The 15,418-nt window shown below is 36.0% G+C and overlaps 2 long non-coding RNA genes across 2 annotated transcripts; one reads left to right on the top strand and one right to left on the bottom strand.

Moving 5' to 3' along the window:
• Positions 1 to 1,095: 1,095 nt before the first annotated feature.
• LOC149718490 (uncharacterized) lies at positions 1,096 to 10,065 on the bottom strand. The gene is made up of 4 exons (XR_016368316.1): positions 9,687 to 10,065; positions 1,903 to 1,974; positions 1,753 to 1,842; positions 1,096 to 1,682 (listed from the first exon to the last, which is right to left on the bottom strand). It is a non-coding gene; the product is annotated as an uncharacterized LOC149718490 (long non-coding RNA).
• Positions 8,869 to 12,148, top strand: LOC149718489 (uncharacterized). Its single transcript, XR_016368492.1, has 3 exons — positions 8,869 to 8,992; positions 10,786 to 11,095; positions 11,718 to 12,148. It is a non-coding gene; the product is annotated as an uncharacterized LOC149718489 (long non-coding RNA).
• Positions 12,149 to 15,418: the final 3,270 nt, after the last annotated feature.

Below are 15,418 nucleotides of genomic sequence, written 5' to 3'. Positions count from 1 at the left end.
GCAAACGAAAGATATAACTATTGAAGCATATAAACCATATTTCGGTATTAATTTGTAATTTATGTAAAGCAATACAAACTGAACTTATTGGTAAACAACCACTCATCAGGTTTATTTTTTTTTCATCAAGTAGTTAAACGCAGTTAATAACATCAGTCATAGGCCATTGCACCACACCACACACTTGCACTGAGCGTTTTCAATCTTCGGTTTAACCACCGGAATTTGTGAACCAAGAAAAATAATTTCATACAACCATGAATTTATTCATTTAACATGAATATATATGTGCATTGACTAGTTAAACTACATATACAAGGATGGGAGGGGCTTAGTGTGTGTGACGTCAGAGAATTTCCGGCGGTTTGTTTTTAAAGCTAAAGCTCTTGTTATGCAAAAGGCTAATTATGCTTGTAAATTGATCAACTACCGCATGAATTTTACCTCCAACAGCAGGAAAAAAACCAGCATCATCAATTCTCGCGATTTCAGATGTTAGTAGTTTATTTTCAACCGTTTCATTCGTTTTCTTAATGGCCAAGACTTAGCACTTTACCAACAGTTTTCAGTTTCAGATTAGGAAAAACATTGCAAGAAGATCAATATCACCTTCGGACATCGTGCTGAGATATTTATTCACGTAATGGCTATCATTTTTAATGTTCAGTTGACGCAGTTTGGTAAACCTTACCGTAAATTATACCCTTCACACAATTGTGTTAAACTAGTCGTCTGCTGCTCCAGCTTCCAGGTATCTCGATTTTGATTGGCTACTGCGATGACGTTAAACGCGTATGTAATAGAAAGGTCCCTCCCATTCCTGAATAACATGATAGAAAGGCTAATGATACACATGTATATTCATGTTAATAAATAAATTCTTGATACAACTTGTCGGGTATGCTTTCACCGTGGATTAACTAACGCTATGGATTGTTCAGTAACCGGGTTTCCCATGTATTGCTATCGCCAACTTCATGTTCCGAATTATTCCTTGATTCACCTCTTCATTCCCCCAATTTATTGGACCAAAACGGAAATAGATATAGCGCCATCTCTAGGCAAAATAGATAGTTTTTGTGGATTTTAAAGATGGCGGCGCCCAATTTCGGCAGGATTTCAATTTTGACGTCATAGGACACCTAATATTTGGTCCAATTTTCTTATAACTTCCTGTTAGGAATAGTAGCTGCTGCTAGGGGGCGTTTGGAACATGCATGCTTTATCTTTTAGGGGGAACGAATAATCCCTAGCGTTAGTTAATCCATGATTTCACTGTACATCGTACTATATTCCAGTTTGCTTAAGCCTTTTTGTGCTATGAAGATATTATTTTCAATGGTTTTGGTTACATTCACGTTACACTAACGCAAAATTTAGTGCAAAGCTGTTATATATCGCATTTGTCGTTAAACGTTGGGATATATCATAAAACTTTAGGCAACTGAAATCATAGTTTTATGATTCAGAGTATGTACAATTTATCGAAAAGAAAAACTGCTATGGAACTATATTAGGGTCATCTTTTTAAGAGTAAAACATGTTGAGAGAGCAGTGAAAATGAACCATCCATCTTTGTGTTAAGCTTCCAGCAATGTTGAAGGCGATTGACGGTTGCCGTGGTTTAAGCATTATAATTAGGAGTTTATTATAACAGTATACGTAATAATTACTCCACAAATCTTGAAAATAGTAATAGTAACGTATTGAAATAAAGTTCATTTAATTGTGCAATGTAATGGATTAACTCACAGATATTAATAGTGACTTCCTCAAATCGAAGAAACCATTTGCCGTAAATCGAAAGGACAACACACCATTTAGTGTAAGAAACATCATAACCTAATTGTACAATTGATAAAAATTAACTGAAATAATTATGGAATAAAACTGAATGTGTACTTCTTCGAAATAGCCGTTGTTGTCAAATGTATACCGTCGAAATTCAGAGAGCAATTTAAAAGTATCAGATGCCTGCAAAAGTCAAAATAAGACTTAGATCAAATTTTCACACATCGTGGAAGATAAAGCTAAATCTTTCGTGTTCTCTTGAACACTATCGACAGAGTTAAATCATAGAGAATTTATAATAGGGAGTCGAAACTGAGGAATATTATGTAGCTCAAAACTCACGTGATCAACAAGACTGGCCAGTTCTATTTCCGGTATAATTTTTTGTGGCCCCTCCCTCAAGGGTGGTTCTAGAATGTTGCCGGAGGGTGTCTAGGGGAGATGAACACTACCTTTTTAGGGAAAGGGAAACGTCCGACTTAAAATAACTCCAAATGGCGCCAGTCGCACTCGAAATCGCGAACCCTTATTGGGTCAACCAACCGTGATTGAAAGCAAACTTTAAAATTAAAGAAGTGTCATGTGACTGGAAATTTACCTGGCCAGTTTTAGCGTCGTAACCTACATTGCATTTAGCACTGTCAAAGGCAAGAGATTACACTCTCTATTATAAATTCTCTCTGGTTAAATCGATAACATTATGAATTAAATAAGTGTCAATTGATTACAAATGAAGTGCAAATGCTTTAAATTTGGTAAAAATACTTTTGTGATTCTTAGCAAAAGCATGTTCAGTATTCTGAATCGACTCCACCTTATAAAATTTTGGAATTTATTTATTTATTGTTTCATCAATTGTTTGGTGCTCTTGCAGTTTCCAAAATTGAAAATCGAATAACATGGTAGAGTAGTGAGCGAAGAAAACCTTTTTGTCTTGAATGGAAAACAAATCCTAGAGATGGTATTGACCCGGGATACTTTTGAGAACGATTCTGGACTCGAGAGCTATTTCCCTCGGTTGCAGGTTTTTTCAGAAGCTTCGTAACACTTGGATAGTAGGAACTGCAATGTGCTTTGACTAACAGGAAAGGGTATAGCGTCCTGGGCAGTACTAGACTTAAGATTTTAGAGTCTTGTTCTTCCCAGGATAAAAGTTTTTCTTTTCTAACTAAATCTACCCTGCTGGTGCCCGAATACCTAACTCAAAAACTAGTATTGAAATAAAGATCATACCAAATTTTGACAGATTTCCGAGTACAAACACAAGCAACTAATTCGACACACACTGATGATCAAAGTTATCAATAGTAGTAAAAAAATAACTTGGTGTGTCAATACTCTCGGTAAGAAGATAAGAACAATCATCACAGACATGACGTTGAAAACAACATTAAGCGTTAATATCGTTGAGAGTAGGTCGTTGATCGAAAGGAACAATTTACTGATTCGTATGAACAATAATCGTTTGTGGCTTAACCGCACTCGTAAGTCGTAGCTTACAACCGCAGAAACTTGCGTGTCGTTTAAAAGAGTTTCTAGAGACGAATTATAGGCCTTTAGGCAGCATCCCATGCATAAGTTATAGTACATGTATTGAAATTCCAAGGCCGATGAGGAAATGATATAATGAAATGCCAAACATCTGTCGACTGTAAAATGAAGTTAAATGATATTTCAACATTTTGTTTTAACGATTAGTAAATGAAAATATTTGGAGAGAGGAGAAAGAGAGAGAGAGAGAGAAACAGCAACGTGGTGTGCCGAGGCCCCTTGTTCTCTATATAATCTTCATTCCTTCTTAATCATTATTATTTAAATTTTGTAATAAAATGGTCATTTAAATAAGTTTAGATTATAAATTTTAGGTTTTTCATAGGCATCTACATGTTACCAGGAGCAGATGACATAGGAGTCTCGGACGCTAGCTTCCACAATATAGAGGGCAATGGGACCCGCGTACGTCACAGCTGTAGCGGTATCGTTTGCCATAGAGGCGCTATCAGACATTATAGCAGACGATGCTTTTGGTGGATTATATCTGGCACCAAAGTCTGCTGGGAAATTTTTTTGTAATAACGGACTGACGGTGGCTACGTAAATATACACAATATAATTACTTTATTCAAACAGCTGTAATCGTTGGTATTAAGATAAAAGATAAGACTACATTTTGTGACCTTAAAGGTAGGAATTAATTGACTGCTACAAGAGGTTGGAAACGAAATCACTGTCTCTTACTTTTTGGGTTTTAAAAGATCGTGAGCGATTTCTTTTCCCAACCTCTTGTAGCTATCATTTAATTCAAGAAGAAATTTAGAAAAATTTGGCACTGAAACACATTTTAGTTTTTTAATAGTGTACATACGTTACTCGCTGGGCTTTTCATTATCAATTTTAGTCTAAAAAAAAAAAAGATTAAAAAGTCGTTGAAATCCATTTTTTAACTCTAATACTCGTTAAGCCTAGGCTAATTATAAGCGGACGATACGTATTTTTAAAGAGAGGCTCCAGACGCGATTTCCCAGATCTCCTATCGAGACTTTGCAGCCACGCTATTGGTTGGAAAATAAAGCTCAAATTTCCTACGAGAGGTGGCACTGGCGTAATGATTTTGGTTAATAACCGTGACGTTCGCGGATCCCTTTGCCCTCTACATTATGGAAGCTAGCGTCCGAGACTCCTTTGTCATCTGCTCCTGATGTTACTATAGAACACTATTATATGAAAAAATTGAAGGTTATACCGTACATATAACGTTCCAAAATCGTTCCGACAGTAACTCAGAATTTCCGTAGAAGTACGTGCCAAAGTCGATAGAAATCCAAGTCACCAGAATTAAATGCATAACAATTCCGTGTTTCAAAACTTTTCTCTTATTAGTTGACGTTATTTTTAAAGTGGACCAAATATCAATAATTTCCTTGGATATCTCTGTCACGGCGGTTTTATTCAGCAAAAACGTTATCCACAAGGCGATTTCGAATATGACTCGCATGGAGAAAAATGAACTCATAACTAAAGTGAACATCTTTAGAATGTGGTTGTGTGCGAGTTGAGTGTTATTCGCAAATTGTAAAGAAATGTTCCGAACCAATTCGCATAATGTTACAATTACACTTATTACCCAGGTGATGAAGGGTAACCAATGAAATGGCGAAAACCAACGAATACGTAACGTTTTGTGGTTCATAATAACACCAATTAAACGTAGATGATATGTGAATAAATTTAAAGCAATGGGGTCGTCCGTATTTGGCGTAAACCACACTTTGAATTTTTGTATCATTCTTATCATCTTATAATACAATCACAAAGTTCTTAAATGTTCCAAAATACACTTTCAACGCTAATTTAGGATAGGTTACAGAAATAACTAAGCGCACACGATTATCTAGGTGAACAAAGCTTGTAGATAACTTAATGAGAAACTTTTCAGATCTGCTGAAGGTAATTATGAAGAAGCGTTCAAAATCTTACTTATCCAATTTTTGAAATTTATATTGACAGATTTTGATTTCTTCCGGTTTCGATTTCCAAAGATGACCGCAGTTGTATTTTAAAAGAACTCTTTGAAATTTTTGTGTGTTGAAAATATCACTTTATGACAACCACCAAACTTAACGAAAACTTATAATTTCTGGTCTTTCTAACATATACTTTGGCAATCGATTTTAAAAATATTGCTTCTTCGAGAAATACTTTAGCATTTTAGATTGAATAACTAAGAGAATGTAGGTTCACGCAGATAACCGCAGCCTCGAAATGAACGGCACCCAATTTTTTTATTTGGAAAAAACCTTATCGTTTTCGGGCTTTATAAAGAGGTTATTGATTTCAGGGACTCTAAATGCGAGAGAAAACGGTAAATATTGCGTCGTATATTTCATATTCTATATTGTTTTGTACACGGAGTATTTTTAATTAAATAGGCCTTGTATTCCATGAATTTCTTTCGTTTCTGATCACGCTATTTATATTGTGTGCGTGACATAATTTATAAGAACATTTACATTCATAAATTATTAATGCAAAAACGTTGGTACATTTCCTTATTGATTTCCTATATTTTGACAAAATCAACCTTCTCGACCGAAATTGAGAGTCACACGAGATACATAGTCAAGCAAAAATTGGTCATTAAAAAAATAATTGGTGATTCAACTTGTCCAACTTTTGTTCACACGACCAAACTAGTTTACTTAAAGGCCGACTTCCATCGAAAAGGGTTCTTACGAACTGAAAACCGTGCATCGAGAGTAACAATGGAGCGACCGTGCCGATTTTCGAATCCCCGCTGGACAAAATTTTGAGGGGTTCTTACGAACTGAAAACCTTGATACGGGGGTTCTTACGAACTGAAGATAAACAATAGATATTTTCCTTCAGAGGATCGTAAAAATCGGGAATAAAATATTTAAGAGACTTTCTATTGTTTATCTTCAGTTCGTAAGAACCCGCATAGCAAGGTTTTCAGTTCGTAAGAACCCTTCCAAATTTTGCCCCAGTGGGGACTCGAAAATTGGCACGGTCGCTCTATTGTTAAGAATCGATGCACGGTCTTCAGTTCGTAAGAACCCTTTTCGGTGGAAGTCGGCCTTTAACTCAAGTTGACTCATCTAAATGAGTATTGTCTGAAAAGGCCTTAAGTTTTATCTACTCAATAAGCCTATGGCTTTTTTTCTAGGCGGGGCCCATTTAATTTTACACTTTATTGAACCATTTCGAGTAAACCCTGATTTATGTGAGAAATTCTAGCAGATGTCTTTGTCATTTTGGCACGGTTATTGTAAATGACATAAATATCTGTCACCTATTTCATAATAGAAAAATGAGGCCCTTTTACATATTCTTTTGTCTAAAAAACTCTTCAATGCGCGGATCCGATTTATCATCAGATGCCTTACAACTTCGATATATCTCAAACGTTTATAGAAAATTCAAATAGAAATGAGTTACGTTTTTAGATTTTCATTAATTCGTGTGAGTATTAAGTTAGTTATTTATTTCAACCTGCTATTTAGATATTATTACAAATTTAAATGTTTTCGTTACTTTTAGTATCAGGAGTATTATCACTTGAGGGCGATTGAATATGGTGGATTTGACGCTTTCGAAAATTCCGATTTAAAGCTGGCAAAATTTGTTTTGAGACATTTGAAAAACGTCACGTAAGCCTTTAACCCTTAAACTAAGTACAAGCTTAATGATTAGAGAAATGTTTTTCTTGTGAGATATTTGCACAAATTTACTCGTGAATCTAAAACACAACGAAGAAATGAAAGAGCCTCGTTATGTTAGATCACGATATTAATTAAATTGTTTTTTATAATAAAGCATCAAACATAACTCGAATATCAGATATAATAAACCAAATTGGAAAATGGCAGTCCAATCGTGCCATGATCGGTTAAATACAGACCAATATCAAAGGGAGTTGAATGAGGTTGTAGCAATATTACTCATATTTTTGAATAGATATCCGGTTTAAAGGATTTATAGCGAGTGGAAGCCTGTAGTATTTTGCTAAGTTGAAAATTCTCTTTTTTTTCCTTTTTTCTTGCAATTGAAATTAAAAAATAGAATTTATATTAAAAATAAATTGATAATGTATTTTTTAAGAAAGTTAATAATACTGATAGCTAATTTATAATAGGGTGTGGCATTTATCTATACATTTATTTTAAAACATTTTTTTAAGGGAATTGTCGAACTTTCTCTAGTTTTTATTCGAAGAATAGATAGATCCAAAGTAAAAAAAAAAATTAAATGAACGTTTTTTCTTAGCATGTCAAACTAAAAATGTACGAGGATGCAAAGATCACAGTATCAGAGATACAAATTAGAGATAAGAAATTTAAAATACATCCAAACTAGCAATTAAGTGAAGGTTACAATTAGCCCAAGATTTTATTTCGAATTTGCATGGATCTATATCGTATCGTTAAATCAGTTTCCTTTAAATCGAGTCTCCATTTAATATTAAATTTGTCGAAGGAATTTTTAGTCGTTCTTAAGTGAGCTTTCGCGACGTTGAAAATTAGATTATAAATAGGTCGTCATGGGCTATGAGTTTTCTCTCGATGTTGGACTGTTACGATACTAGTTGTATTGGAAAGAAACAATGGCTACATTTTGAAACTGCTATCGTACGCAGCGCTGTGCGCATCGTAGTCCAATTTTTTACTGTACGGTTTTAAGAACTACCAGAAGTGAGATGAGACTAGAAGTACTGAGCTAACCAAATTCTTCACTCGGCGAAAGTGAATATTCTTGATAACACACCAACGGTTGGCCCTCTAGTGGCGGTTTCAGAATTTCCCCTCCAAAACGTGAGACGCTCGCGGTGGTAGACGGCCGAACTAGATTCAAGGAGCCGCGTCCGTGTTCGGCCGCTTTAGGTTGAGGGGAAGGGGGTAGGAAATGTTTTTGGAACTCGACCAATTTTTTTCTCAGTAGTGTAGGCGCGTGGGAAGCGGCATAAAATCCTCAAATTTGTTCACTAATGCCAGGATCTATTACCAATGCTAGAGCCCTTCACTTCTAGTCTCATCTCACTTCTGGAACTACTGGTTTCTACGTCACGCTAGGGATCGATGAGACGCCGATCGCATCGGCTGGAAGAGCATTTTTTCATGCTCATCAGTTTCGTGACGTAATTTTTTAATGGTGACTGATGAATTGTACAGTAGCCTTTGGCTGATAATTCAGGAAATACTATCAAAATTGCAGAAATTCAAGAGAGAATTACTGTTACTAAAAATCATCTAATTTTACTTTAAAAATAGTTTTAGAACATCATTATCCAAAATTAAGTAAAATAGAGCGAAATTGCTAAAGCCTTGGAGCTTCGCGAGCTGTTTGAATATGCTGAAGCATAGGCCATTTTGATCGAGACGGAACAAGTTGAACGACGCATTAAAAATGCGTTAAACAAATTATGACGTAGCGTTTTCAAAATAAACGCAACCAAAAAAAATGGTTTTACACGTTGTGAGTTACTGAACGTAGCCATTGAGACAAGGAAAAAACTATTTCAAACAAGTTCTATTTGGTCGACTCATTTATTGTAACATTTTTAATTCTTTTTAATAATTGAAGACTTCAATTCATCAATACGCAAGCTATCACCAAGACACTTAAAAAACTTAAGAAAGAATATGGAGGGGAGATTGAAAACTTAAATTACGGAATTAAAAATAATGTATTGTTGAAATTAGCCCTAACAGGGATAGATTTATTTTTTTAAGACGGAATAGGTAACAGGGTTATTCGGGTGCGCGTCCAAGTCCACGACCCCCTTACCCGTAACAGAGGGATATGAAAGAAGAGGCGGGTCTTATTTTCGTTATGACGTTGTATGTGTGTTTGATATTGAAATTTTATTATATATTGCTACAGAATTTTAGGTTGCTAACAGCAATTTTTGGTAGGGTTTACGGATTATTTTGGGGGGGGGCTAAGTTTGGAATTTGGGGGGCTATAGCCCCCCCAAAAAGGCCTAGCGACGCCACTGCCTTCGTCTGCCAAGTTGGAATGGGCTCGGATTGTAATTTTTGAAAGAACATTGTTTAAATATGGAAGTTACACAAGACATAGGGCTTGCAAGTTGCAACTGAAAAAAAACGGGGAAGACCCAAGAAAATTAACAGTGAGTTAGAATTGAGTAATGTAATCGAAAAGTCTTCGTAGATATTACAACACGAACAGGTTTTAACCAAACACTAAGCTCACAAAACTCCTGGCCATTCACTAAGCCTTGGTTAACTTCATCAAATTCGTTTACAAAATCATGAGGATAGTAGACATGATTGGCTTAAGAAAGAATTAGCGAACACTTTTCACCCTTACAGATGTACTCCAAATCCAAAACACCGGCACCAAATTCACTAACTTACCTTCTTAATTGCTATTAAAAACAATTTCCGAATAATTTCCGGACCCTCTCTTTTAGACGACTCCATTTTGAACCCCTGTGAAGACGCTTATCTGTACAACCAGGAATACATAGATTTACTACTTGGAATCATTAAGAGGCCATTTTATGGGCCTGGGTGCTTGACTGTAAGGGGAGGAGGTGTAGAAATCGTCACCGTTGACGTCATGCATAATTTATTTGATCTTAGAAACCACGTGACATTGACGTATTTTGCGACCTGCGCCGCGACTCCCGCAACCTATGCGCGGTGAACCCGAATGTAAACATGATGCGTCGTCTGAACGAGTAGAACTAGGATTACGTTTCACAAAAAAAGGCGAAAATACTTGGAGACTCGCTTTCAGTTAAGAACTCGATATTACAATTCTCCTTCCACCTTTCACCAAAGTTATACAAAACCAAAACATCAGTATCCCTATGCAAAGGCTTAGGGTTTAAGGGGAGGTAAACGTCATCTTTTCTCGAAATTATTATAGCATTCGTTTTCAATACCGAATTTCGAGCTACATTAACTTCTAAATCGTCGACTTTAGTTACAGTTAGAGAAATTTCCGCTTCAAAAACGTCGTTAACGTCAAACTGTTACAAATTCTCGCACTTCCCGACCATTTCCGAGCCGAAACTGATGCAGACGACAGCTTAAAAGGTCATGACCTTATTCTGTCCCACACATTCGCATAACCAATGAGACGCGAGGAAGGGGGAGCAGGCGATTTAAAGTTTTTAGCGCTTCCCCTCACAGTCAATCAGATATTTGTGTGGGGTCTATGGCCTCTTAAAGATTCCCAGTAGTAAATCTATGTATTCCTGGTACAACGCAGGAGGGGTCGTAGTCATAGCGACAGAGGTAAACATGAATTACGTATTTTTGACCCTCCTTCTCAGCAACGTCACCAATACGTAGATTTAGTGAGCCAAGTTGAAGGAAGGGGCTATATACTCGGCTATGAGTCGGACTGAAGTAAAGGCCAAACGTTGTTCATTCCGACTTAAAAAAATAAATCTATCCCTGGCCCTAATCATAAAATTCCCCATTTTAATTATTCTTCAAACTTTAGATAATTGATACCGCATTGGTACCGTTTTTTGCGGATTATTATGACCCCTATGAAGTGGATCTCTCACCGACTCTTAGTGTGACTGGTTATTGCATTGTGACTGCAGTCCCCGAACAGAACGATATAGACGAATCCACCGGTCTAGTCTACATGAAAATGGACAACTGTGTTAGAGGCCTCATCCTAATCTCTTTAATACTTCTATCAATGATTACATTCTTAGTTGGCCGATATTCTACTAAACCACGACGTGTATTTAATACATGCGCTCGATTCTTTTGGATTTACCTGCAAGATCTTCTTCAAAACCGTTAAGTAACGCTCAGTCTACTTTATACGAAAGTCGAATAGAAATAACTTTTGTGAGGCAGTAAGATGAGCATACGTGACAAGTGTGTCACGTTGCCTCTAAGTCAATAAAATATATACATATACGGCAACCCGTGATAAGCCAAGGGGAGAGCTCGCATATGAATACGAGGACATGTAAACATGCAGACCGAATTTGTAAAAAAGGTAGGCAAGGCAACACTCAGTATCGAGACATAAAATGGGGCCGAACCAAATCCGTCTCTGCGCACTCTCTGGACCTAAAGCGCCTAGAGCTCAGGCGCCCAAAAGCGATATGGAAGGCAATATTTTACCCCCTTGCCTTCCCTCTTAGTTACATTATGAGAGAGGAAAAATATAACGCAATAAAGTTGTACACTGGTTGATCGACTAAAGATGCTTGGAAAGGGGAAAATGGGCATTTTGGAAATCTTTTTGCCACCCAAATGTCTAATTTTCTGGTTTCTATTCGATTTTTTTTTTCATGTTCTGTAAATTTACCTTTTGAAATTTTGTCTGCTCAAAGTCAGTATTTGACTTAAGAGGGCTAAATAAGGTCATAGGAAGTTAATATGCAATAAGAGTACTATTTATATTTACAGATAGGTTAACTCTATTAGGCAATCGATTACCAATTATATTCCTTCTGAGCTTTTGGATATTTGGATCCTCATTTCTTTTAAAATCATTCTCAAGTTCATTGAATACAGAGATGTTGGTATCAACTTCAAATTTGGTAAATAACATCGAAGATTTAATATCGAAACCTAATATTATTCCGTACGTTCGTCAACATAGTAAACTTGCGTATGTCATTCAGGTACGCATATTCTTAAATCAAGTGTGCATTATTTTTGTTGGGGGCACGGTTTCATAAAACATAATAAATTAGTGAAGCAATTTTCGGTTACATCTGGTTAAAGAAGCTTACTTATACTCGCTTGTTCTAACCGTCACTTGCATAAATATCAAAAGAAAGTTCACTTAAAGGGATAATAAAGACCAAAATTTAGGGTGAATCATACGACTACCATAATTTGACAAAATTTTAAAAATCTTTAAGAGAAAATGGCACTAGTTTCATTAACAAACAAGCAGTGCATTTTGTCATTAAATTTTGAATTGACTCAACTCCCGTTACGCATAAAACACACTAAATGATCAAAAAGTATTCAAAGTTTTCGACCTCTAATTTAGTTTAACTTCATGAAGTTATGGCTTATTTGCTAAATTACATATTCTAAACAGTATATAATGATTTTCTACGTCGTTCTTAAAATATTTCGCCCATAATACAGTCCCTCAATCTGCATGACGGATCAATTATTTATCCTGCAAACAGTATATACATCACTCAACATTTTGTGTTCCAGAACAAATATAGCCCATTGTATTCTGAAATTGGAGAAAAGCTTCGTAAGCATAAGTCATATTTTAACGATCGACTCGACGGTAACACCACGAAGAGATGGGCTGAAGGAAATAGAGCCATTTTTGTCGAAAAGGCTTATTTAAATGGCTTATTATATTCACTGGCAAATGTAGTTTGGAAAACAAACATGAAAATATACGTTGGGAAAGACGAATTTGAAGTTAATAACATTCACTGGTTACTAAACAAGAAAATGCCTGCTGATGTACTACGTAATTGTCAATACCTGTAAAGAAAAATCAATAATAACAAGTAGTGTTTCTATATTAATGTCACGTGCCTGTTTGTCGTTTGCATCACTTCGCGGATAGATTCAACCAGAAGTTGATGACTTCTTGTCCTGGGAAGTATTGGACACTAAGGCATTATATAGTATCCATCCCTGCAAGTCAAAATTGCCTATGTCAATCGTAAAAGAGGGTCGCAAGTTTCCTCCCCACTAGGAAAACTATCTAATCTACTGAAAAAAATCCCACGCCGAGAGGCTGTGGCACTCAAACTGTGGGGCGTGTTCAAAACTTCTTCAGCGCCAATCGTTGAAAAGCCGTCTGGCTAGAACTCTATGAAAATCCATTACAATCCGTGGGCCTAGGACCCCACACTAGTTTGACCGGAATTTTTAGCAGTCTATTAAAACAGCTGTTCTTGTCGCCGTTTCTGATTCGTTACCTCAAACCACAGGACACACCTTAAAGTTTCGTTTCTTGCCCGCTGCTGGCGAGCAAGTCAGCCTGCCAACTCAAAATGAGGGAAATGCCGTAGGTGGCGCGGTGATCGGACCTAATAAGAAGTTGGCTAGAAGAGATGGTTGCGGATATGGTTAGAATCCAATACTTCCCAGGATAAGAAGTCATAAACTTCTGATTCAACGAAAACGGCGAAACCCATTCCCAATGCACTGATAACGCTCGTGTATGCTCAGTAGAGCTCTATATATGCCTCGCCCCTACATAACACATTTTACATTAATTAAAACAAATATTTCCCAATTGAATTACAGTATTTCTTTGAAGGAAATGTAACTGAAATCCTTTCTTTTTTAGAATAGCAAGATTTTCAGAAACAGCTCAGAGAGCACCGTTTGACCGCAGACACTTCTGGGTGTATCGGAATTGGATATTGGAGAGAAGACATTCGTTATACGAAGTGAAACCTTTGACAATTTCATTTATGTCACCGATATTTCGTTTTCTTCTAAGAGGCTTAACCTATTCCATGTGCGCATTATTTGGCGAAATTGTTCTAAGGTTCATATCATCGAGGGTTAGAAAACGAACCTCAGGGTCGACCGTTGTACCAGTTCATCGTGATAACATTTATTTAGTTCATCCAATGCCACGGGCAGCGTTGTAATGAGCCGTATGTAACAAATTCATCTACATTAAACTATTGACCTTCAAATACTTATAAAGACGTACCCTTTTAAACCTTGTTTTTCACTCGCTTTGAGATTAATTCCCCTCATACGCATTTTTAGTAAAGTATGGTGTAACCACTCTTGCGAGATTTCTAAACTCGCCCCACATGGCCATAAAAGCCTTGACTAATACAAAGATTAAACTATTACATCTTAGTAGTGGAGAGTGACTGACTTAATATCATAAGCAGTCGACCCTTTTATAGTTAGGGAAAGGTCAAAGGTAACACAGGGTGTTAATCCTCTGTTCCTAAATTACTACGGAAGGTTACAATGGCTTCAAATGTTTGGTCTACAAATTCTTAAATTAAATGTCTTTTACTTTAAAGTATACATTGCAAACTTCGACAAATGTATACTTAGAGTCGTAATAAAATAATGTAATTAAAGATAATAAAAGCAAATAAATTTTTTTTCGGATATACAAAATTATAGCTTCAATTGGTTTTTCAGACTTCAATGAAATACTTTTTTTGTTTTTATAGACATTTTCGACGTAAAAAGACTACGGCGCAGGCGTCAAAAAGCGATATGGAAGGTAGAGTTTTACCCCTATGTCTTTCCCTCTTAGTTTCATCGAAATATTCAATTGTATGATGGAACATCCCAACCTAGCTATTGCACTAATGATTTGTGTGTATTTCATATGTTGTAAATACCCTTTTTTGAGATCAGTACTTCTTTATGCTCCAACATGCTAAAAAGTGGTAACAGCAAGAACAGATTTAAAATAATTAGAAAATAGAATATTAATAGAAAAATCGTTTAAATAACCCCAAAAGAGTCGAGTTTAACTTGGGAAATAACAGAGTTACTGCTGGAATATTTAGCTTTTCATAAAAAATCATTATAATAAAAGTGAAATAATTATTGATATCTTTTTCAAGATTGGCAATTACCATACGCGTAAACTTACACGTGTACCGTGAACGTTGAAGCTGACTTTATAGGCAAGAATTATCGATAATAGCACTTAGAGATGTTTGAATTACTATTAACCCTAGCTCCTAATGATGGAACGCTTTGTGTGAAAAGATTGTCAGGCAAGTTATTTCAAAATCAAAAATTCTTATAGGTTCAAATATACATTAGTTTAGTTGCATCAGTTGACTGAGGTTAAATGCTTCGTGAACCTGAACCTATCTCTCAAAGTTGATTTTACATAGGAATTCGGAAAAAATTAACTAATAACGTATCATTGAAACTCAAAACCAGGACATAGTGTTTGGAAATATTTTTTTCTAACATATTGTTTTTGCTTTTTCGAAGTGTACTGGAGTTCACTTACGCTTGTCTTGGTTAATACAGTTTTCTTTTAGTTGATATTTAACACTTCATATTCAAACGACTCTCAGTTTTTCTCATATTTACTTCAAGTAACTTCAGGATTTCGCTCATTTTCCGTTAAAATGATAAGAACATATACATAATAGAATAAAAAGAAAAATGTTTTC

This window comes from Phalangium opilio, unplaced genomic scaffold (assembly GCF_054372755.1).
Source record: "Phalangium opilio isolate 3A_F unplaced genomic scaffold, DU_Popi_V2 ptg000002l_1, whole genome shotgun sequence".
Classification (NCBI taxonomy): Eukaryota; Metazoa; Arthropoda; class Arachnida; order Opiliones; family Phalangiidae; genus Phalangium; species Phalangium opilio.
Note: the sequence above shows the minus strand (reverse complement) of the source record. Positions and strands in the feature narration are given on the sequence as shown.